Source organism: Nycticebus coucang, chromosome 4 (assembly GCF_027406575.1).
Source record: "Nycticebus coucang isolate mNycCou1 chromosome 4, mNycCou1.pri, whole genome shotgun sequence".
Taxonomy (NCBI): Eukaryota; Metazoa; Chordata; class Mammalia; order Primates; family Lorisidae; genus Nycticebus; species Nycticebus coucang.
Window position 1 is genome coordinate 123,921,788 of NC_069783.1, and position 24,588 is coordinate 123,946,375.

The 24,588-nt window shown below is 47.6% G+C and overlaps 1 protein-coding gene across 3 annotated transcripts in view; it reads right to left on the minus strand.

Annotated features, from left to right (window-relative positions):
- Nucleotides 1–24,588, minus strand: part of PXN (paxillin) — a 57,947-nt gene that overhangs the window by 26,884 nt on the left and 6,475 nt on the right. The window lies entirely within an intron of this gene.

The window sequence follows — 24,588 nt, forward strand, 5'->3', positions numbered from 1 at the left end:
CTGTCCCTCATTCTGCTAGTCACATCTCCCCACTCCACAGCACACAAGTCCTCTTACGCCCCGGAGGAATCCAAAAAAAATGCCAACAGCCAGGGTGCCACTTCACCACTGCATACTCAGGGTCCCTTGTTTGTTTGTTTGTTTGAAACAGAGTTTCATTCTGTCACCCTAGGTAGAGTGCTGTAGCATCACAGCTCACAGCCACTTCGAAGTGATCCTCTTTGCCTCAGTTTTTCAATTTCAGTAGAGATGGGGTCTTGCTCTTGCTCAGGCTGGTCTTGAAGTTATGAGCTTAAGCAATCTGCCTGCCTTGGCCTCCCAGAGTGCTATAGGTGTGAGCCACCATGCTTGGCAGTCTCTTTTTTCTTTACCCCCTTTGTCTCTTCCTCACCTCCTACTGGTCTTGAGCCACAGCTGAGCTCCTAGGGGTGGCACTGACAACTCAAGAATTCAGAGAAGGCTGGAACCATCCACCTTCTAGCTTAACTAGCTGCTGTACAAGGCTGACTTGCAAGAGTATTTTCCTCCAATGCTAAACTGCGGGTGGTCCCATCTGAGCACCATAATGCAAGAGGAGGCTGCCCCAGGCACTCTCTCTGACCTAGTGGAGGTGGTGTAAGAATCATTGAGAGACAGACAGGGCTTGGTTTATGAGCACTAAACCAGCCAGAAGAGGGAGGGAGAGACAGATGGCTGGCCTAGACTCTCCAAACCATGGTCAGCCCAGATGTTCTTTCAAGGGACAGCACATTTTCTACTGAGTAAAAAAAGCAGGTGATTCTGGGTTTCTTCCTCTATACTGGTAGTTCCCCTACCCCATGCCTGCAGAATGCACATGCACACTGGGGAAACACAAGCCTGAGCCCAGAGTTGTCCTCTGCTCTGCTTCTTAAGCCTAATGTGCAATCAATATCAATCAGCCGTGAGGTGCTACCACCAGTCCTCGGCTAACTGTCATAAAGTATTGACATTTGCAGCTGATTTGCTCTTAAAACATGAACTGGACTCAGCGCCTATGGCTTAAGCGGCTAAGGCACCAGCCACATACACCTGAGCTGGCAGGTTCGAATCCAGCTAGGGCCCACCAAATAATGATGGCTGCAACCAAAAAATAGCTGGGCATTGTGGCAGGCGCCTACAGTCCCAGCTACTTGGGAGGCGGAGGCAGGAGAATTGCTTGAGCCCAGGAGTTTAAGGTTGCTGTGAGCTGTGATGCCATGGTACTCTACCCAGGGTGACAGCTTGAGGCTCTGTCTCAAAAAAAAAAAAAAACTGAAAGGGGTTCAAGAAGACTCCAAGACCCCCAGGCACAGCCACATGTGTTCCAATGTTTTCTGTTTTGTTTTGTTTTCCTTTTCTTTTATAAGGACCAAGACTTCCTTGACCAATGTTTTCTTAAGAGAAAGAGCTGGGAAGTACACAGAACCCCAGACATGCCCTTGGGTGTCATCTTAAGGATGTGCCATGACAGAACACATGTCAAAACCACTATCTTAGATGGTCAAGAGCTCTGAGAAGAAGCAGAAGAGGGGAGAGGAGGAGGGTCAGGCCAGCTGCCCTTGAAGCCCTTCCCTTCAGTGACCCTTTTGCTTCCCTAGAATCATCTGGACCATCCAGCTCTGGATCTTCTTGGTCTCCCCTCTGAGAGCTGGTATCACTAGGGAGAGCTGGCACCCCCTGAATTAAGAGTGGTCTTAGGAGGGTCTGTGTATCTTCATCTCAGTCCCACCCCACAACTCCAGCACCACCACCTATAGATTTCCAGGCTCACTCCCCAAGCTCACTGTTCTCCAGGCTCACTTGAAGGCCTGACCCCATGCAAGGCCTTGGTGAGATGGTGTTGCTGATTTACAAAGGAGGGAGGCCTTCAGCCACAGTCCTGAAGAGAGCCACATCAATTTCTCCTTAAGGCCCAGAGTCTTGCCTACTCTCATTGAGAAATCTGTCTCTTGCTGAACAGGCAGGAAGCAGATGGGGGCTGCATAGTCACACTGGGAAGCCACAATAGAAAAAAAGGAGAGAAAACACTTTCTTCCAATAAAAAGCATCTAGGGAGACCTCTGGGCTCTCAGTCTGGTTGGCAGGAAACTCATGTAGGAACATCAAGGTGCAGGGAAGGACAGGGTAAGAAGAGAACCCAACAAGACTCCTGCAGTAGCCCACAAGAAGCCCATCACCCCAGAGCCAAGGCAGCGAGCCAAGCAGATGCCAACCCTCATGTGTAGACTTAATGGAGGCATCTGTGCATAGAAGCTGTGTGGCAGAGGGCTCCAGGACTCCTGGGCTGGGCTGGCCTCCCTCCACCATGCCCCATTGGCAACGCTGGGAGACTGACAGGAGCAAGGGGATCCACCTCATCCCCAGTTTGGATTTTATTGTAGGAGACACTCTGGGGCTTTGGGAATCAAACCCAATCAAACCCAGCAGGACCAGGACAGATGGCAACAGCAGCATGAAGCCATAATGTCCAAAAACATCACACAGGAAGTCCCCAAGGTACACACATGTGGAGCATTTCAAAAGTTTGTGGGGAAGATAGATTTTGAATTGTGGGGAATGCCTTCTACTGGAAACAGGTTCTGAGGGGTGATTGTGGCAGACCATTTATATCACTAGTTCTACCAGATGCTAGGTTCTGCAGTGTGGGCAGACTGCCCCTCTGCCCCTGGGGGGTTCAGCACCTGAGCCCCATTGTTCCTTACTCGGGTGGAGCCTACTCTGGGTCCAGCTGTGTGCAGTGTGTGGGGGGTACAGCTGCCTTTGGACACTCCTGGGCTCAACTTCCCAAGTATGATGGGACAAGAAACCCCACACTTCTGACACCTAACAGCTGTGCTGCACATCAGGGAGCCTCGTGGTCAACTAGGGAACCTCTGATTAGAACAAAACTGTCCACTGGGGGCTGCTGAGTATCCTCTCATCCATTTCTCTGTCCAGGTAGGAAATGGTCACCAAAGAAATCAGGGAGCTGACCCAGTGACTGTCCCACTGCTGCCTTTTCTAATGCCATTTGTTTCTCCTTTTTAAAGAGCAGCAGCTCTGTCCTCTTGCCTTCCTCCCTGTTATGTCCCAACTGTGACATCTATCTCCAGGGATACTGTCCCTTGGTGGCGGGGTGGTTCCTACAAGCAAAGGGCGTGCCTGGCCCCACTCCATTTTCTTAGCCCACATCTATCTGAGGTAGAAGCTGGGATGAGAGCAGTCAAATATCCCTGACCATGAGCAATGACTCCTATTTCCATTTGAGAGAGACAAATTTCAAAATCCCCACAGCAAAAAAAACCCCAAAAAAACCCAAAAAAACCCCACAGCACTCCCCACAAATATCTATCCTCAGCAAACATCTACTCCAAACAATGCAAGCACCAAGGAAGGAGTCTGGGACCTCTAACCATCTGAAGTCTCTAACTCCTAACTCCCTGCCAGAGCATTCAGCCATTTGGAGCATCAACTCTGGCCCACCCAGGATGTAGTCCAGAGGCCCTGACCATCAGACATGACAGTGCCCACCTGCTTGGGGTCTGCACCTGGTACCACAAACCTCCCTCCTGCTCACTAAGTTCAGCTCCCCAGCCATGGGGCAAAAGGATTCCAAGGCAAGGAAAGGAAGAGAAGAGGTCCCAGGGAGGGAGCTGAACTTGACACCAGGAATCTGCACCTGGCACCACAGATGACTCTAGGGCAGCAGTTCTCAACCTGTGGGTCGTGACCCACAGGAACTGTATTAAAGGACCGTGGCATTAAAAGGTTGAGAACCACTGCTCTAGGGGCTCTGTTAACTGCCTGAAACACTTGAAACTTCACACAGGAAAGTATGTGTGTGTCTCTACTACTCTGAGGAGAGGGGTCCTAATATTTACAATCCTAGCAGTTGAGAATCCACAAAGGTGAAACCATTGCCCCAGGCCAGGACTGACAGTGCATTCTCCACCCCTCCCAGCTCACCACTTGGTCCTTTGAAGACAAGTCTGCTCCTAGCTGAACCAACCTCAGCTTCCCCTCAATCCCAGGTGACTGAAATTTCTGGAATGAGACCTGTCTAGACTGACCCATATAGCACACACTCCTCTCCAGTGAAGCCACCACAGTTCAGGAGGCACAAAACAGATGTGGCCTTGCTTGAATATCCAAGTCTATCCTTGAAAAGGGCAAAACTGGTGGGGCACAGTGGCTCATGTCTATAATCCTAGCACTTTGGGAGGCCAAGGTGAGAGGATGGCTTGAGGCCAGGAGTTTGAGTCCAGCCTGAGCAAAAAAGCAAGGCCCTGCCATCTCTCTCACTGGGACTGCCTCACCTTTACCAGTGGTGGCTCCAATAACATTGACAAACACGTATTGTACATAGGCAATGTGCTGGGCACAAGAGGGACAAAGACACTTTCTGTCCGCAGGGAGCACTAGCAGGTGAGAGACAGTCATAAAAGTGGGGGAGGGGCGGAGTGGTCAGCTGAGGGCCCTGAAGGTGGCAGTGGACAGGAAGAGCTTTCTGGGCAGAAGTGAACAACAGCCTGGGAAAGTGCCAGATGGAGTATGCAAGTCTCGGCCTGGCAGAAGAGGAGTCAAGGGCCCAGAGCCTGCAGGGAGTCTGGACTTACAAGGGCAAGCTATGGAAGGAAGGCGGTCAGCAGGGGAAAGGCAGGATGAGGCTTGCTCAGGCAGTTTGTAGAGGGTATTTCAGAGGGAGGCAGGGCTCAACTGGAGGAAGACCTAGAGTTGTAATACAAATGAAACCGGGTAAACTTAACCAGACCTGGTAACTGAGTGCATATGGAGAAAGAGAGAGGAGTGCAGCATGCCTCCCATGTATGTTTCCCGCCAGAGGGAGGGAACCAGATGAGACAAGAAAGGCAAGAAGGGGAGCAGAGCCCAGGAGAAGGTCCATGGCAGGGTCAGCTGATAGGACAGCAGGGACCAGGACTCAGACAGAGGACAGACAGAGCCACAGGGCTGCTGGAGTCCGGCCTCAGAGCCTTTCGGGCCTTTCTTTCCCAGGTCACATCTAATCTCTTAGGGGCCCAGAAAGTAGCAGGTTGGGAAATGATACAGTGTTGCTACTCTGTTTTCCTGAACACAAGTTATTCTCCCCGTCCAGCCTTGGGAGAAGCTCTGGAAGCTGCATGCAGCCTGCTCCAGGAATTCTCAGAGTGTGCAGGAATACCATGGGCTCCCTCCTCCTGGTCTGCTCCCATCTGCGCTTAAGTCTGCCTCTGAAATCCAAATACAAAGCCAGCTCCATCTTGGACAGCCCTCCTCCAGGAAGAAGAGGGGCCCAGCTAGACATGTTATCAGAGGAACCAGGTCCTTCCTGCCACATGAGCTCACCACTGGGGCCAGCAAGTCAGGAAACAATCTCAGGCCTCAAGCTTTCATAAAATGCCCTCAGTACTGCTCCAAGGCTCTAGCCCTAGCTAAGCCCAGAGCTACCTCACACAAGCTCAACATCTGGAGGATAACATGCCCAAAGGCCACCCCCACAAGGTCATTCCATTGAGGGTGCAAAGATTAATGAATAGTTCTTGCCCTTGTGGCTCAAGATGAGTTTGATTATCTTGAAAGATCTCATTGGGATGACACAGGACACGAAATCACTACCAATGAACTCAGCCCACATACATACACACACACACACATACCCCTCCTCCTTCCAGGCCTTTGCACATGCTATTCTTTTTTTTTAATTTAATTTTATTTTATTTTTTGCAGTGTTTGGCCGGAGCTGGGCTTGAACCCACCACCTCCAGCATATGGGGCCGGCACCCTACTCCTTTGAGCCACAGGCGCCTCCCTGCACATGCTATTCTTTCTCCCTAAACCACCCTTCTGTCTTCTTTACCAGGCTAAATCCTTTTTTATCCCTTGAGACTCGTAACAGCTCAGTTTTCAGTTCTGCAACACAAGGATAAAAAGGATCTATCTTGCCTACCCAAAGTAATGTATTGTCTTTACCCTGGGAGCCTCTTCTGTAAGAGATTCCCAAACCTTATCATACACGTGGAGTGACTATTTATGTAAAGGATGAAGGTTTGAGGCTTTTCTAAATGTCAAGGTTCTCACCATGTTTTTTTTTGTTGTTGTTGTTGTTGTTTTTTTGCAGTTTTTGGCTGGAGCTGGGTTTGAACCCACCACCTCCAGCATATAGGGCTGGCGCCCTACTCCACTGAACCACAGGCACCACCCTAAAATGTCAAGGTTCTAATTAAACACACAACAAAGAGTCAGTTTAGGGTACCATTTCCTCCAGAAAGTCTTCCCTAACTTCATTCCTTGCACGGGATTTGAGGGCTCTACCCTTTGAGCTCCCAAAGCACAGTGCATTTCCCCTATGGGAGGATATATCAAACTAGTAGGGACTTTCTGCCTAAGCAGCCATGTCCCACCACCTATGAATAGCCCAGTGAGAGCAGGAAGTAAGCAAATATCCATCTTCATCTCCTGAACATACACCAGAGCCTAGCACATAACAGAGGCTCCATGGACAATAATAAACAAATGGATAAATGACCCCTGCCAAGCCCATGTGCTGTTGAAATCTGCCTTAAGACCTCAACACTGACCATGAAGGTCAGTTCATGTCACCTTCTGGACCTCCATGAGAGCTCACTATATGCAAAGCACAACAAGAGAAAGCAGCACAAGGGAGGCTCAAGTCCTCCCTGCTCTTTTATCCCATGAAAGTCTCATCCACTGTGCTCTAGTCACCACCACCCCTCCCTAACCACCACCATGCCTACCCTTAAAAAAAAAAAAAAATCAAAGGAATAGTGCATAAGACTTTGTGGCCAGAGCACAGCCCCTTGTGGGTACTTAGGGTTTAAACTTGCTGTGTGGCCTAGCTGGCTTCCTTTGTGGTGGGAGCAGGGAACTCCATAAGGTGGGCTCAGTGCAGGAGAATGAGGCAGTGGGAGGGAGGCCAGGTCTGCAGGCAGAGCTGGAGCCTGGACCTGGGTGGTGCTTTGGCCTGGTGCTGGGGAAGGAAGAGAAGGGGTATTACCAAGCAGCAGAGCAAAAAAGAAGACAAGGAGTGGCACGCAGGTCGGCACAGGTTCTGCATATCAAGCCACACATTTCCCTGTGGAGCAGAGGAGGCAGAGATGTGAGCAGGAATGTGTGGATTTTCTGAAATGTGCACCAATGGAATGTGTTAGCAACACCAGCCATGGGGCTGTGCAGTACAGAGTCACTGATAGCATCACTGATTATCTTGACTGAGCCATAGAGATGAGCCACAAAGCAGGCACAGATTAGCGACCCTGAGACAGGGAGACTAGTCAGGGGAGAAGAAGACAGCAAATATTTAGAGGAGAAATGGAAAGGAAGAGGAAGAAAAACTCTTAACGTTTTCTCAACATTTTTGTTAAATTCTTTAGACTTTAAAAGCCCCTTTTTACAAAAGAACAAGGAAAAACAGAAACAGTAAATTTGTAGATAAATATAAAAGATGGGGCCAGGTGTAGGAGTTCGAGACTAACCTAGGCAACATAATAAGACTCTGTCTCTGCAAAAAAAATTTAAAAATTAGCCTGGCATGGTGGCACACACCTATGCCCAGGAGTTCAAGGTTATATTGAGTTATAATCATACCTGCACTCCAGCCTGGGTAACAGAGTGAGACCTTGCCTCTTAAAAACACAGAAGAAGAAGACAAAGAAGAAAAGCAAAGAATGAGAGGAGGAAATGGAAATCTACTGTTATAAAGTTCTGGCTAGGCACCTGTGGCTCAAGAGGCTAAGGTGCCAGCCACGTACACCTGAGCAGGCGGGTTCAAATCCAGCCTGGGCCCGCCAAACAACAATGACGGCTGCAACCAAAAAATAGCCGGGCGTTGTGGCGGGCGCCTGTAGTCCCAGCTACTTGGGGGGCGGAGGCAGGAGACTCGCTTGAGCCCAGGAGTTGGAGGTTGCTGTGAGCTGTGATGCCACAGCACTCTACCCAGGGTGACAGCTTGAGGCTCTGTCTCGAAAAAAATAAAAATAAATAAAGTTCTTATATTATACCTGAAATGGTATATGAGTTGAAGGCAGACTTGTGTTGAGTTAAACCTGCAAACCATACAGCAACCACTAAACTAATTAAACTAATGAAGTATAGCTAAATAAGCCAAGAGTGGAAATAAAATGGAATAGTAAAGAATACTCAATTAATCAAAAAGAAGGCAGGAGAAGAAGAAAGAATAAAGAGTTGGCACACATAGAAAACAAATGGCAAGATAGTAAACTTCAGCCCAACCATACTGATAATTAATTTAAATGTTAAAAGGTCTACTATTAAAAGGCAGAAATTGTTAGAGTGGGTAAAAATGCAATAATTAACACAACGTGCTAGCCAGCACGGTGGCTCAAGACTGTAATCCCAACACACTGGGAGGCCGAGGTGGGTGGATCACCTGAGCTCACGAGTTCGAGACCAGCCTGAGCCAGAGCAAGACCCCACCTCTAAAAAATAGTTGGGCGTTGTGGCGGGCACCTGTCCCAGCTACTCGGAAGGCTGAAGCAAGAGGATCGCTGAGCCCAGGAGTCTGAAGTTGCTGTGAGCTATAACGCTATGGCACTCTACTGGAGGCCACAAAGTGAGACTCTGTCTCAAAAAAAAAAAATGCTGTCTACAAGAAACACACTTTCCATATAAAGACACGGATTCAGAGTAAAGCAATAGAGCAATACACCATGCAAACACCAATATGAAAGAAAGCAAGTTGAGTGCCCTTCAAGGTAGCTGGGCGCAGCCTTCACCTGCTCCTGACTCGCCACCGTTTGCCCTCACAGAGGAACAATTGGGTCAGGAAACCGCACCACAGCCAAGGCTTTTAAAGTCACTCATGGAACAAGTAGCAATTCACCAAAGTAGAATTACGCTAACCAGCCACAACATCAAATCCCTGGAGAAGGTGTACACTGACTTAGCAGAGGAGCAAAGGCAAAGAACCTCGAAGTGAAAATCAGTAAAGATGCCTACTAAGACTCTGAGAATCACTACAAGGAAAATGCCTTATGGTGACAATTCCAAGTCATGGGATCATTTCCAGATGAGAATCTGCAAGCGGCTCATTGACCTGCAAAGTCCTCCCAAGACTGCTAAGCAGATTACATCCATCTGTATTGAGCCAGGAGTCAAGGTTGAAGTCATCACTGCAGATGTTTGAGGCAACTATTTTATTAAATTGAATGTCAATTTTTAGAAAAAAGAAGTTGAAGTATTTCTTTTAATATCAGACAAGACAGACTTCCATATAAGAATATCACCAGAGGGCGGCGCCTGTGGCTCAGTGAGCAGGACGCCGGCCCCAGATACCGAGGGTAGCGGGTTCAAGCCCAGCCCCTGCCAAACTGCAACAAAAAAATAGCCGGGCGTTGTGGCGGGTGCCTGTAGTCCCAGCTGCTCGGGAGGCTGAGGCAAGAGAATTGCTTAAGCCCAGGAGTTGGAGGTTGCTGTGAGCTGTGTGAGGCCACGGCACTCTACCAAGGGCCATAAAGTGAGACTCTGTCTCTACAAAAAAAAAAAAAAAAAAAGAATATCACCAGAGGAAAAGAGGAACATAATGATAAGAGGGTCAGTTCATCATGAAGAGGTAATCAACCTAACTGCAGACACATTCAACAACAGAGCTTTAGAGTGGATGAAGAAAACATTGTTAGAATTGAAAGGAAAGGGCGGCGCCTGTGGCTCAGTCGGTAAGGCGCCGGCCCCATATACCGAGGGTGGCGGGTTCAAACCCGGCCCCGGCCAAACTGCAACCAAAAAATAGCCGGGCGTTGTGGCGGGCGCCTGTAGTCCCAGCTACTCGGGAGGCTGAGGCAAGAGAATCGCTTCAGCCCAAGAGTTGGAGGTTGCTGTGAGCTGTATGAGGCCACAGCACTCTACCGAGGGTGGTACAGTGAGACTCTGTCTCTACAAAAAAAGAATTGAAAGGAAAAAGACAAATCTACAATCACAGCTGGAGAGCAAAGACTTCAACTTTCCCACAGAAAAAGTCCTTCAAAAGGAAGCCAGAGGGGATAAAAGCAAATAATCCAAGAGCTGAAGAGCAGCAAAACAGAGGACTGACAGACCACTGGCTTCATGAACGTAAGGCAGCCAGGCCTTTGCACTCCAAAAAGCACAACAGTTCACACACATCACACTCCTCTTGTTCCCTCCTTGTCATTTTTGGTCCCTGATAAATCTGGGTGGGGTCATGTGTTCAATACCCCTCTGTCATGCATCCAGGTGATCATTTTCTCAATCACCGCATCCCTCAGCACTCTATACATGACCCACACGTGACTTTCACATACTCAAAGCAAACACATACACACACACCAGCCTGGTGCCTCTCTTCTCTCCTCCCCATTGGCACTCGGTGACATCACCTTCCCTAGCAAGTGGGAACCAGAACAGAGTTCACAGCACAGTCAGAGGCCTATATGGGACAGTCTCTGGATTCCAATCCCATCTCAGTCATTATCAGAAACTCACCTCAAGCAAGTCACTCTTACACTGTCTCTGCTTTGGTGCCCTCATCTATAAGGATACCTATTTCTGAGGATTGCTGTGAGGAAAAGACAAGGTAATAAAAGGAAGGTACTTAGAATAATGCCTAGCACAGGGTTAACATAGCAGTGCTGGCAGTTATTATTTCAATTATGAAAACATACGAGTACTGAAAAGATTTTACAGAAGCACATAAAAATTTTTTTTCTTTTTTTTTGAGACAGATTCTCACTCTGTTGCCCAGGCTAGAGTGCCATAGCATCAGTCTAGCTCACAGCAACCTCAAATACCTAGGCTCAAGTAATCCTCCTGCCTCAGCCTCCCAAATAGCTGGGAATACAGGAGCCCCCACCCCCACCCAAACACACAGGCCGGGCTAGTTCGTTCTTTCTTCTTCTTCTTCTTATTTTTTTTCTGACAGATTCTCACTCAGTCACCCTGGGGTTGAGTGCCATGGTGTTATTGCTCACAGCAACTTCAAAATCTTGGGCTCAAGCGATCCTCTTGCCTCAGCCTCCTGAGTAGTTGGGACTACAGGTCCCTGTAAAAATGTTTGGCTATTTTTAGAGATGGACTCTTGCCCTGTTCAGGGTGGTCTCGAACTCATGAGCTCAAGCGATCTGCCAACCTTGGCCTCCCAGAGTGCTAGGATTACAGGCGTGAGTCACCATGCCTAGCCTTTTTTTTTTTGAAACAGTTTCACTCAGTTACCTTGGGGTTGAGTGCTGAGACATTGTAGCTCACTCACAGCAACCTCAAACTCTTAGGCTTGGGCAATCCTCTTGCCTCAGCCTCCCGGGTAGCTGCAACTACAGGTTCCCACCTGGGCAGTTGAGGCAAGAGAATCACTTAAGCCCAAGAGCTGGAGGTTGCTGTGAGCTGTTGTGAGCTGTGACAGCACGGCACTCTACCCAGGGCAACAGCTTGAGACTCTGTTTCCAAAAAAAAAAAAATAGCTGGGCATTGTGGGAGGTGCTTGTAGTCCCAGCTGCTCAGGAGGCTGAGGCTCAGGCTGAGTTTGAGACTGAGCTTATGCAAGAGAATTTCAAAGCCCAAGAGTTTGAGGTTGCTGTGAGCTGTGACACGACAGCACTCTACAGAAGCGATACAGTGGGACTCTGTCTAAAAAAATAAATAAATAAAAGTTAAAATACAAGTAAAGAAAACTAGGATCCCAGACATCCTCCAAAGGAGGTGGAGGCCTAAAAGTAAAGAAAAGTATAGGCCTGCTTTGCTATCAAGTGTCCTGGACAGGTGTTTTCTCTTCAGAGGGCCTCAGTCAAACAAGGGGGCTAAACTTGATAAGTGATTTTAAAATGTTTCTACATTTTCATTTTCAATTTTATTTATTTATTTGTTTGTTTGTTTTTTGCAGTTTTGGCCGGGGGCCAGGCTTGAACTCACCACCCCCAGTATATGGGGCCGGTGCCTTACTCCTTGAGCCACAGGAGCCACTCCATTTTCAATATTTTTTTTTTTTGGTAGAGACAGAGTCTCACTGTACTGCCCTCGGGTAGAGTGCCCTGACATCACACGGCTCACAGCAACCTCTAACTCTTGGGCTTATGCGATTCTCTTGCCTCAGCCTCCCAAGCAGCTGGGACTACAGGCACCCACCACAACACCCGGCTATTTTTTGGATGTAGTTTGGCTGGGGCTGGGTTTGAACCCGCCACCCTCAGCATATGGGGCCGGCGCCCTACTCACTGAGCCACAGGCGCCTCCCTCCATTTTCAATATTTTTTTTTTTTTTTTTTTTTTTTTTTTGTAGAGACAGAGTCTCACTGTACCGCCCTCGGGCAGAGTGCCGTGGCGTCACACGGCTCACAGCAACCTCTAACTCCTGGGCTTCCGCGATTCTCCTGCCTCAGCCTCCCGAGCAGCTGGGACCACAGGCGCCCGCCACAACGCCCAGCTATTTTTCTGTTGCAGTTTGGCCGGGGCTGGGTTTGAACCCGCCACCCTCGGCATATGAGGCCGGCGCCCTACTCACTGAGCCACAGGCGCCGCCCCATTTTCAATATTTTAAAAGGCCACAAACCCCTTTTGCAACTGTGGTCTTAGATGAAACCCCAATGTAAAAAAATATATTAAAAGTGAACAGCTCTGACTGAGAAAGGTGGCTGGAGACTCCCAGCCACAGAAGGAGATGGCATTTCCATGGCTCCTTCCAGCTCTGGAAGCACAGAAGGAATATAAAGAAGAATGAATCAGTCCAGGGTGGCGCCTATGACTCAGTGAGTAGGGCACCGGCCCCACATATCGAGGGTGGAGGGTTCAAAACTGGCCCCAGCCACAGGCAGTACCTGTGGCTCAAAGGAGTAGGGCGCCATCCCCATATGCTGAAGGTGGCAGGTTCAAACCTGGCCCTGGCCAAAAAAAAAAAAAAAAAAACGGCCCTGGCCAAACTGCAACAACAACAAAAAAGAAAAATAGGCGAGTGTTGTTGCGGGCGCCTGTAGTCCCAGCTACTCGGGAGACTAAGGCAAGAGAATCACCCAAGCCCAGGAGCTGGAGGTTGCTGTGAGCTGTGACACGACAGCACTCTACCATGGGTGATAAAGTGAGACTCTGTCTCTAAAAAAAAAAAACGAAGAATGAATCAGTCCAGAGCAGAGAGGAGTGTTGAATGATAACAGCCAACAGGACCGCAGCAGGGAAAGCCTCCCAGGCAGTCTAAGGCAGTCAGGGAAAAGAGGAAGGACAGGGCCAGGACGAAGTCCCAGTCTGCAATGCCCAAAGGACCTGCTACCAACAATGCCTTCAACAGCCAAGCAAATTTAGGGTCTCCTAGGGGCAGATGGACAGAGACACCCCAGACCCTAGGCGCTGGCCAAGGTTAGACAGTTAACAGCTGTCTCCTGGTCAGTGTTCCTGTTGCTCTACGGGCACAAACAGGATGTTTAGAAGCAGATGACCACAAGTGACCACAGGAAGCCATGACAATAACCTCCAGGTGATGCTCCTCTTCTCCCTCAGCTTGTTTCCGGCGTGGCTATCCCTGAAGATGAGGCAAAAAATCTTCAAGAGCTGATTTCCAAAGAGAGAGAAGTGGTATAAATTCTTAGAAAGTTCAGGACATGGGCGGCGCCTGTGGCTCAAGGAGTAGGGTGCCGGTCCCATATGCTGGAGGTGGCAGGTTCAAACCCAGCCCCGGCCAAAAAAAATCACAAAAAAAAAAAATAAATAAATCTTTAAAAAAAAAAAAAAAAGAAAGTTCAGGACACAACAGAAGAGGCCATATGAAGTGGTAAGGCAGGGAGGAAACAAGGCCACCCAGCTATCCTAACAGCTGCACCCCAAAGATGCAGCAAGGCTGATGCATGTCCCTGCTTGGCCAAGTCACACAGCACTCCCAGGACAGAGGACTTTCCAAGCCAGGCAGCATGTGACCAAGCAAGCTCAGGAGGGCAGCCAAGTCAGGTCTCTGAGGAACAGTGCAGTGTTCCAGGCATCACGGCTGCTCCTTCACACCCACTCTAGAGGGGCTGGCCTGACTCAGCTATCCCAGAGCACATCAGGGAGGAGAAGCCACTCCAGCCGGCCAGCTGAGCTAGGAGTCCACAGGGGAAATGGGAAATCCAGAGGAAACCAAATGCAGGCTATTGGACACTCCCATTTCCACCCAAGGAAGAGGAATGTTTCTGGAAACAGAGAGAGAGGAAAAGCCTGGCCAGGACACTCTGAGCTACTTCAAACCCCCTTCAAACGAAGCCCAAGGTGGACTCTACAAATAAATTGTCCCTAACAGGGTACAGCCACTGGGCCAGCTTCTATCTTATGGCTGTGCCCATTCAGAGGACAACCATCACAGTTCACAATCTAAAAAATCAAATTTTCCCTTTTTCTAGCACTGCTAGGAGGTTCAGTGGCCAGACCTGCCCTAAGCTTTCTGGAAGTCATGGGCATCCTTCATGGAACAAGAAGCTAAGGGAGGGCGGCGCCTGTAGCTCAAGGAGTAGGGCACCGGTCCCATATGCCGGAGGTGGTGGGTTCAAACCTAGCCCCGGCCAAAAACCACAAAAAAAAAAAAAAAAAGAAGAAGCTAAGGGAAGTGAATTCCAAAGTTCTCTGTGGCAGCTCTCAAATAATAGTGTTATATGAGCGATTAGTAGAAACAAAGCCACTGAACAACCTCTGCCCCCTACCACTTCCTCCTGAAAGCCACGGAAGAGGATGGGGGGAAATGAATTGTCACATACCCCAAAACCCAACTTAACACCACCAGCACTGGTGTATGGGCATTTCACCTTTAAAGCAGAGCCACAAACCTTCTCTAAAGCTCAGTGCAGGGCGATGCCTGTGGCTCAGTGGTAGGGTGCCGGCCCCATATACCAAGGGTGGAGAGTTCAAACCCGGCCCCAGCCAAACTGCAACAAAAAAATAGCTGGGCGTTGTGGCGGGCGCCTGTAGTCCCAGCTACTCAGGAGGCTGAGGCAAGAGAATCGCCTAAGCCCAGGAGTTGGAGGTTGCTGTGAGCAGTGTGATGCCACGGCACTCTACTGAGGGCAATAAAGTGAAATACTGTCTCTACCAAAAAAAAAAAAACAAAAAAAAAACTCAGCGCAACAAAGAATCCTAAATCATACTCTCCCAGAAAATAACCAAAGTCAGACTCTTTCCCCAGCTAACAGCCAAGCAGGGACATGTGCACTAAATGCCCACTACCAAGGCCATGGGAAAAACAGCCAGCAGATACACAAAATAGAAGTTTAAATACTGAGAGGACAATACCCAAAGCCAATCTCTCACTTTCTATCAGTGTCTAGATTATTCCAAGATTGAAATGATAATCATTACCATTTACTGAGCACTCTGAAGGCATTTCAGGAAATGCGCCTATTTCATGGATGAGAGGATGAAGGCTCAGAGTGTAAAGTGACCTTCCAAGGTCAAACAGTTAGCAGGCAGCAGCACTGATACAGATCTAGGTATGGCTGAACTGGGCTGCTCCCACACCCAAACCCAGTGAAGGTCTCACTCAGGCACTCCAGAGGAGGAAGTGCTGGAAGTTCCACATCATAGTGGTTGTCCACAGTTCATACTCATTTAATCATCATACCATCAAATGTTTATTTATTTATTTTTTTACCATCACATGTTTATTAAGCAATCACAAACAGAACAGAATACTATTTAGCAGTAAGAGATACTTACTTGAAAGGTAGATAGAGCCCGGTCTTCAATGAGCAGAGCGTATAGGGCAGAGGGGAAGACAAAAGGAAGCCTGATCTACATAAATTTGTAAAGTTATATCTAAATCAGTGTCAAGAGGTAGACTGTTTTCTTTGTGTGTGGGGGGGGGGAGGGTGGGTTTGGAGACAGAGTCTCACTTTGTCTCCCTCGGTACAGTGCTGTGATATCATAGCTCAGAGCAACCTTAAATTCCTTTTCTTTTTTTTTTTTTTTTTTGTAGAGGCAGAGTCTCACTTTATCGCCCTCAGTAGAGTGCCGTGGCGTCACACGGCTCACAGCAACCTCCAACTCCTGGGCTTAGGTGATTCTCTTGCCTCAGCCTCCCAAGTAGCTGGGACTACAGGCGTCCGCCACAACACCCAGCTATTTTTTTGTTGCAGTTTGGCTGGGACTGGGCTTGAACCCACTACCCTCAGTATATGGGGCCAGCACTCTACCCACTGAGCCACAGGCACCGCCCTAAACTCCTTTTCTTAATTATTACTTTTTTTTTTTTGTAGAGACATAGTCTCACTTTACCACCCTTGGTAGAGTGCCATGATGTCACAAGACTCACAGCAACCTCCAGCTCTTGCGCTTTCGCGATTCTCCTGCCTCAGCCTCCAAGCAGCTGGGACTATAGGCGCCTGCCACAATGCCCAGCTATTTTTTGGTTGCAGTTCAGCCGGGGCTGGGTTTGAACCCGCCACCCTTGGTATATGGGGCCGGCGCCCTACTCACTGAGCCACAGGAACCACCCTAATTATTACTTTTTAATTAAAAAAAAAAAAAATTCTGGCTCGGAGACTGTGGCTCAAGCAGCTAAGGCACCAGCCACATACACCTGAGCTGGCGGGTTTGAATCCAGCCTGGGCCCACCAAACAACAATGATGGCTGCAACCAAAAAATAGCTGGGCATTGTGGCAGGTGCCTGTAGTCTCAGCTACTTGGGAGATGGAGGTAGGAGACTTGCTTGAGCCCAGGAGTTGGAGGTTGCTGTGAGCTGTGATGCCAGAGCACTCTACCCAGGATGACAGCTTGAGGCTCTGTGTCAAAAAAAAAAATTGGGGGGGGGGGCAGAGTTTCACTTTGTTGCCCTCTATATAGTGCCCTAGTGTCACAGCTCACAGCAACATCAAATTCCTGGGCGTAAGCAATTCTCTTGCCTCAGCCTCCCAAGTAGCTGGGACTACAGCAGCTGCCACAATGCCCAGCTATTTTTTTAGAGATGGGGTCTCACTCTGGCTCAGACTGATCTCCAACTCATGAGCTCAAGCTAATTTTTATTTTTATTTATTTATTTTTTTGAGACAGAGTCTGAAGCTGTCACCCTGGGTAGAGTGCCATGGCATCACAGTTCACAGCAACCTCAAACTCTTGGGCTTAATTGAGTCTCTTGCCTCAGCCTCCCAAGTAGCTGGGACTACAGGTACCCGCCACAACACTGACCTTTTTTTTTTAAGAGACAGAGTCTCACTTTATCATCCTTAGTAGAGTGCTGTGGCATCACAGCTCACAGCAATCTCCAGCTCTTGGGCTTAGGCGAGTCTCTTGCCTCAGCCTTCTAAGTAGCTGGGACTACAGGCACCAGCCACAACACCCAGCTATTTTTTTTTCATTGTTGCAGTTCGGCCAGGGCCAGGTTCAAACCTGCCACCCTTGGTATACGGGGCTGGTGCACTACCACTTAGCCACAGGCGCTGCCCCAACACTACCTATTTTTATTTTCTTGTTGTAGTTGTCATTGTTGTTTTAGCTAGCGCCCTACCCACTGAGATATGGGCACTGCCCATTTTTTAAATTAAAAAAAATTTTTTTTTTTGACACAGAGTCTCACTCTGTCACTCTGGCTAGAGCGCGGTGGCCATCATAGCTCACAGCAACCTTAAACTCCTGGCTCACGCGATCCTCTTGCCTCAGCCTCCCAAGTAGCAGGGACACAAACATTTGCCATAAGGCCTGGCTAATTTTTCTATTTCTTTAGTGGAGATTGTGTCTCTCTCTTGTTCAGGCTGGACTCGATCTCCTGAGCTCAGGCAATCCACTCACCTCAGCATCCCAGAATTCTAGGATAACCTCAATTGATCTTCTTGTGTCAGCCTCCCTGTAGCTGGTACTACAGGCACCCAACACAATGCCCACCTATTTTTTTTTTTTTCGAGACAGCGTCTCACTTATTAATCCTTCGGTAGAGTGCTGTGGTGTCACAGCTCACAGCAACCTCCAAATCCTTGGGCTTAGGCAATTCTCTTACCTCAGCCTCCCGAGTAGCTGGGATTACAGGTGCCTGCCACGATGCCCAGCTATTTTTTTTGTTGCAATATGGCCGGGGATGGGTTTAGAATCCACCACCCTTGGTATATGGGGCCAGCGTCTTACCCACTGAGCCACAGGCACCCACCTATTTTTTTAGAGACAGGGTCTCATTCTTGCTCAGGCTAGTCTAAAATTTCTGAGATCAAATAGTCTACCTGCCTTGGCCTCCTGGTGTTGTAATATATAGTATGTTGAGATTACAGGCATGAGCCACCACACTCAGCAGGCACACTGGTTTTAATCAGGAAAAAAAAAAGCCTTTTCATAAAGGTAGCTTCAGCTAAGTTTTTTTGTTTTTTTTTTTTTTGAAACAGAGTCTCAAGCTGTCGCCAGGGGTAGAGTGCCATAGCTTCATAGCTCACAACAACCTCCAACTCAGGCTCAAGCGATCCTCTTGCCTCAGTTTTTCTATTTTTAGTAGAGACGGAGTCTCACTTTTGCTCAGGCTGTTCTCGAACTCCTGAGCACAAGCAATCTACCTACTTCGGCCTCCCAGAGTGCTATAGGCGTGAACCACCGAGCCTGGTATTTAGCTAAGATTTTAAGGGGAAGGGATCTATGTAGGGAGGCAGAAAGCAGACATTTTCTGAAACTTGGACAAAGATGCAGACTCAAGGCAGAGCTGAGGTGCTTGGCATAGTCAGAGGTCAAATACAACTCAGAGAATGCAGTTCAAAAAACCCCCCAGACTTGGCTACTGTGTGTGTGTCATACATATATGACAGAAGGCATTCTTTTTTTTTTTTTTTTTGTAGAGACAGAGTCTCACTTTACTGCCCTCGGTAGAGTGCCGTGGCGTCACATGGCTCACAGCAACCTCCAGCTCTTGGGCTTATGTGATTCTCTTGCCTTAGCCTCCCGAGCAGCTGGGACTACAGGTGCCCGCCACAACGCCCGGCTAGACAGAAGGCATTCTTAGAACATCCCAAAGCAGAGGCCAGGTAGGAACAGGTACGAGAGAAGGTAGGCCCAACGTAAACAACAGCAAGGGTTAACCACAAGGCTGGAGCTATTAAGATCAACCAACTAATGCCATGAAGAACATGTGTTTGGTGATTACTCAAAAGAAATGACATAATGGATTTTTAGGTATAATCTCCTGATGGTTTTAATATTGACAATTAATTTGGAATATTTTTGAATACCACTAATGCCAAGCAGCATAGGTCTGCAGGCCAAATACAACCTGTAGATTTCTCATCTCTGCCTCAAGGTTCCCAGCATAAAAAATCAGAAGGAGATCGGGTTGGGTGCAGAAAGATCTAGGTTCAAGTTCATGCATCACTGTCTGTGGTGACACTGGGTGTGTCCCCTTTCCCTAACTCCTCTGAGCTTCAGTTTAGCTTCCTCATCTGTAAAACAGAGATAATTACCACCTACCTCAAAGGGTGGTTGTCAGAATCATATTAAAAATGATGATTGGCAACAGACGAATAGATAAGAAAATGTGATACGTAAAAATAATGGAAAATTGGCTTGGTGCCTGTGGCTCAAGCAACTAAGGCGCCAGTCACATACACCTGAGCTGGGGGGTTCAAATCCAGCCCAGGCCCTCCAAACAACAATGATGGCTGCAACCAAAAAATAGCCGGGCGTTGTGGCAGATGCCTGTAATCCCAGCTACTTGGGAGGTAGAGGCAGCAGAATTGCTTGAGCCCAGGCACTGGAGGTTGCTATGAGCTGTAATGCCATGGCACTCTACCCAGAGTGACAGGTTGAGGCTCTGTCCCCCCTCCAAAAAAAAATATATTTTTTTACATATATATTATATATATAATATATATATTTTATATATATTATATATAATGGACATATATAATGGAAAATCATTCAGCTTTACAATAAAAGACCTGACATTTGCCACAACATGGATGGACATAGAGGACATGATAACCAAAATAAGCCAGACCCAGAAAGAAAAATGTTGCATCATCTCACTTACAAGGCAATATATATATAAAGAAAAAAGTCAAACACATAGAGAATAAAACAGTGGTTACCACAAGTGGAAGGAGAAAATGGGGAGATGTAGGTCTAAGAGTACAAAGTAGCAAGTTTAGAGAGCTAATGTACAACGTAAGGACTAAAGTTAACAAAACTATTATATTAGAGATTTTTTTTTTTTTTTGTAGAGACAGAGTCTCATTGTACCGCCCTCCGGTAGAGTGCCAGGGCGTCACACGGCTCACAGCAACCTCTAACTCTTGGGCTTACGCGATTCTCTTGTCTCAGCCTCCCTAGCAGCTGGGACTACAGGCGCCTGCCACAACGCCCAGCTATTTTTTTTTGTTGTTGTTGCAGTTTGGCTGGGGCTGGGTTTGAACCCGCCACCCTCAGCATATGGGGCCCGGCGCCCTACTCACTGAGCCATAGGCGCCGCCCCCCCAGAGATTTTTTTTTAAGTAAGTACATTTTAGCTGCTCTTGTCAACAAAAAAAAGCATGAGAGATAATATATTAATCTGTTTCACCTTATTTATTTATTTTTTGAGGCCATGTCCTGCTCTGTTCCCCAGGCTGGAGTACAGTGGCCTCATTATATTTCACTGTTTTAGTTTAATAACCATTTTACCATGTATACATATCCCATAATATCATGTTATAAATATGATGTACACGATAAAATTTATTTAAGAAGAAAATAGTGGCCGGGCGTGGTTACTTATACCTATAATCCTAGCACTCTGGGAGACCAAGGTGGGAGGACTGCTTGAGCTCAGGAGTTTGAGACCCCGCCTGGGCAAGAGGGAGACTCTGTCTCTACTAAAAACAGAAAACTTGAAGCAGGAGGCTCACCTGAGCCCAAGAGTTTAAGGTTGCTGTAAGATATGACACCATGGCAACTTACACAGGGAACCAGAGACTTTGTCCCCACCCCCACCGAAAAAAAAGAAGAAGAAAATAAGGAAGCACATAAAATATGTCTTCAAACTTAGTGTTGCAAAAATGTTCATTATTTAATACCAGCCAAGAGAAAAAACAGGGCACCAATAGAGAGAACAGACAACAGATGAAGCCTCAAAGGGAGAGAGAAAAGTAACTGAGTGAGGCCTTTGCTGGCCTCCAGACCAGAAGAATCTGGACAATAGAATCCATATCAGGAATGGAAATACAAACTTGGGTGTTGCCAGCACACGAGTTATATAGACTAAGGTGCCAAGGAGAAAAACATAAAGTCCAGAGAAATCCTTTGAGAAAACAAGAGGTCAGTCTCTATGAAGGGATCAGAGAAGACACAGGAAAGGAAGGCAGGAGGTTCTCTGGAGATGCAAGTAGAGCTTAAGGAAGGGAGGGACAAAAGAACAAGTAAAGGGTGAGATGGATGTCTTGGCAAAAGAGCCCACATGGAAGGATGGGCCAACATGAAAAAGAAAAAGCAGCAAAGCGAGGAAGGTTAGGAAGGCCAGAAAAGTAGAAAGAGGGAGCCAGAAGAAAAATGGACCCATCTATGGGCTACATGAAGCTACAGCTGTCTACAATGAGGGGAGAAAAGAGTGAGGGAGATATGAAAGGGGGTGGAAAGACAAGAGATGTGTGGGGTTGAGTAAATAAAGAGAGCCTCCTTGAAGGTCTGCCTACTGTGGACTAAACACCTAGCTCAGCCTCCCAACAACCTGGAAGGTAGGCACTGGGCCCACTTTATGGCCTGTTTTCAATAGGATTTTTCTGTTGTTGGAAGATGCCAAACTCTCCATGGCTCATTCAAAAAGACTCACAGACTATAATGTCCAGAAGAGAATCAAGCAGCCTGAAGCTCCCTGGAGCTCCCTGGAGGCTTCCACCCACCTTGCTCCAGCTCACCCAGGGTTCCACAATTCAAAACAGCTGGAAATGTGTGCCCTACTCTCCCCAACAAGAAAACAGAACAGAACATGGCTGTTTCTGCCAAGCAAGTTCTGAATAAGCTGCATTCCATTTCATTAAAACAATTACCTGAGCTCCAGCCAAGAATTACATAAAGCTTCCTCCCAGCACCACCCCCTCCCCCCATAAAACACACATCATGCTGCTTTTCAAACAGGCACAGGGAGGCTCTGAACCATCCCTAGGAAGACCCCCAAGATCCACACTAAGTAGCCAGCCTCTGCGTCCTTACATGCTGAAACAAGACAGACATGAGGGGTCAAAGAAGACCCTCACATGAAGCACTCCCTTCATGAGAGTCTGCTGGTTGCCCAAAATGTTTCTAGTAGACACCAGGACCCTCATCCCTGCCTTAGAGCCAAGAGGCCCACTGGTACCAGAATCCACTTACTTCTCCAAGTGGTCCAGCTTTGAGTCAGCACAAACTATCCAAGAGAGACCTAGGGAATGGGGATTCTTAGAGAGGGAGCATAAAGGCTGGAGAACTGGGCAGCCAGATCTGAGCTGCGAAGGCCTTCGCTGCCCACAAGCTAATGGTATTCACTGGCCACAGATAAGAGGTTCATGATATGAAGCAAAAGGCATCTGCTCCCAGGCCTCAAGCTGATCAGAGACTGTTCCCCTCATTTTATAAAGCCTTGATCTGCATCCCACCAGCCTGGACAACCCCTGCTAACCTCTTAACCAGAGCTCAGCTTCAACCCCGGTCAAATTAATGTCATCATGCCCCAGAATAATATTTGAGGCTGCCCCTACAGCTATGGAAACACACTATGGTCCTGTTTTGTTTTATTTCTTTTTTGAGACAAGAGTCTCACTATTTTGCCCTTGGTAGAGTGCCATGGCATCATAACTCACAGCAACCTCAAACTCTTGGGCTTAAGCGATTCTCTTGCCTCAGCCTCCCAAGTAGCTGGGACTACGGGCGCTCACCACAATGCCCGGCTATTTTTTTGTTGCAGTTATCATTGTTGCTTAGCTGGCCCGAGCCAGGTTCAAACCTGCCAGCCTCAGTGCATGTGGCTGGCACCATAATCACTGTGTTATGGGCACCTAGCCATGGTCCTGTCTTTTTTTCTGCACAGGTCACAGTGCTATGTGTACCTCTCCCCAACTGACAATCAGTGGTCACTGTCACCAGAGGCCTCCTAGCTCCTGTCTTCTCTCCCCAGCCAAATCTGAGCCCAACATGGAAAAGCAGGGTTTTCTTACTTTTCCTTAACTTTTTTTTTTTTTTTTTAGGACACATTAAAATTTGCTTTAATACTTCTTTGGGGGGGGGGGAACACACTTGTAGTGAATGAACAAGAAACATTTTTATGCTATTATTTGTATCTACCATGCCATGAATTCATAGGGGAAGAGGTTCCAGCAGCTCAGGGAGGCACCTTGCCATTTAATGTGACAAAGTGTTGACTGACTTTTGAATTCGTGGGAAATAGGTCCCAGCACCTTAAATCACTGTTACATGGGGACTACTGGTTATCTTGTGTGTCCCTGCTGTACACTTATTATGCCATGAGCTCATGGGGAATAAATAGGTTCTTGCTCCTAAAAACATGGGTTCACTAGTACTCCTTTGTGCTATGTTATATGCTTATTATGCCATGAATTCATAGGGAATGGGTTCCAGGAGCTCAGGCTCCTTTCCGTTAGTTCTCACAAAGTGGGCTTCTCTGGGTGGCGCAGGCTGGCGCTTCAGTTGAACCCAGGTACCTTTCTCTTTGGCTTCCTTCTTTTTCTGATCATTTTCCTTCACACCTTTCAGGAAGCTATCTCAGCTCTTAGAGTGCTTAATATGCTCAATACGAACATTAATCCTCTTCCCGAGGATCTTGCCCTTAACTTGTTTGTTTACAACAATGCCAACAGCATGCTGGGTAACATTGTAAACTCTTCCAGTTTTGCCCTGGTGACATTTGTGTGGCATGCCTTTTTGAACAGTTCCCATTCCCTTGATGTCTACAATATCACCTTTCTTGTAGATTCGCATATATGTGGCCAAAGGAACAACTCCATGTTTTCTAAAAGGCCTAGAGAACATGTATCGGGTGCCTCTCCTCTTTCCCTTTGTGTTTGTCATTTTGGTGAATTACTGGAAGATGGCGTCTCCGCACTTTTCCTTAACTTTTTATCATGAAAACATTTGAACACTCAGAGAAGTTGAAAGATTATTCAAATGAATACCCGTGTACCCCTCATGTAGCTTCAATGGTTGTTAACATTTTGCCAATTTTGTGTAAGTCCACAATGCTAACGCTCTCTCTGTGTGTATCCCTTTTTTTCACTATATTATTTAAAAGTAAGTTGCAGAAATCATGATTCTTCACTCAAATACTTTAGCATGCACCTAACAATATTCTCCCCTAAAACCATAATACCACAATCACACAAGAAATAAGCATTAAAAGTCTATCTTTAAGGGAAGATTTGGCCACTGGGGCTCTGCCAGGCCTGGCCAACCACAAGTTCTGCCTGCCACTGGCCCAGCATCTGAGGCATCCCTGAGAGGCTGCCTCTGAGCCCCGCTGGTTGGGTAATCAGTTCGTTAGTTAGAAGGCTTATCAAGATGTAAATGTACACTCAAGGCCAAATGTGAAGCTCCCAACAAAACCCAAACCGTAAAAGGCAGAGCAGACCCTGTGAGGCTGTGGGTGGAGGCCAGGGGGCAAACACAGGTGAGGAAACAACCCCTGAGCGCCCATTAGCTGCTTTGTCAGCAATTCCGAGAAAATTCAGCTTCCTATTTGTTTCTCTTCCTCTCTC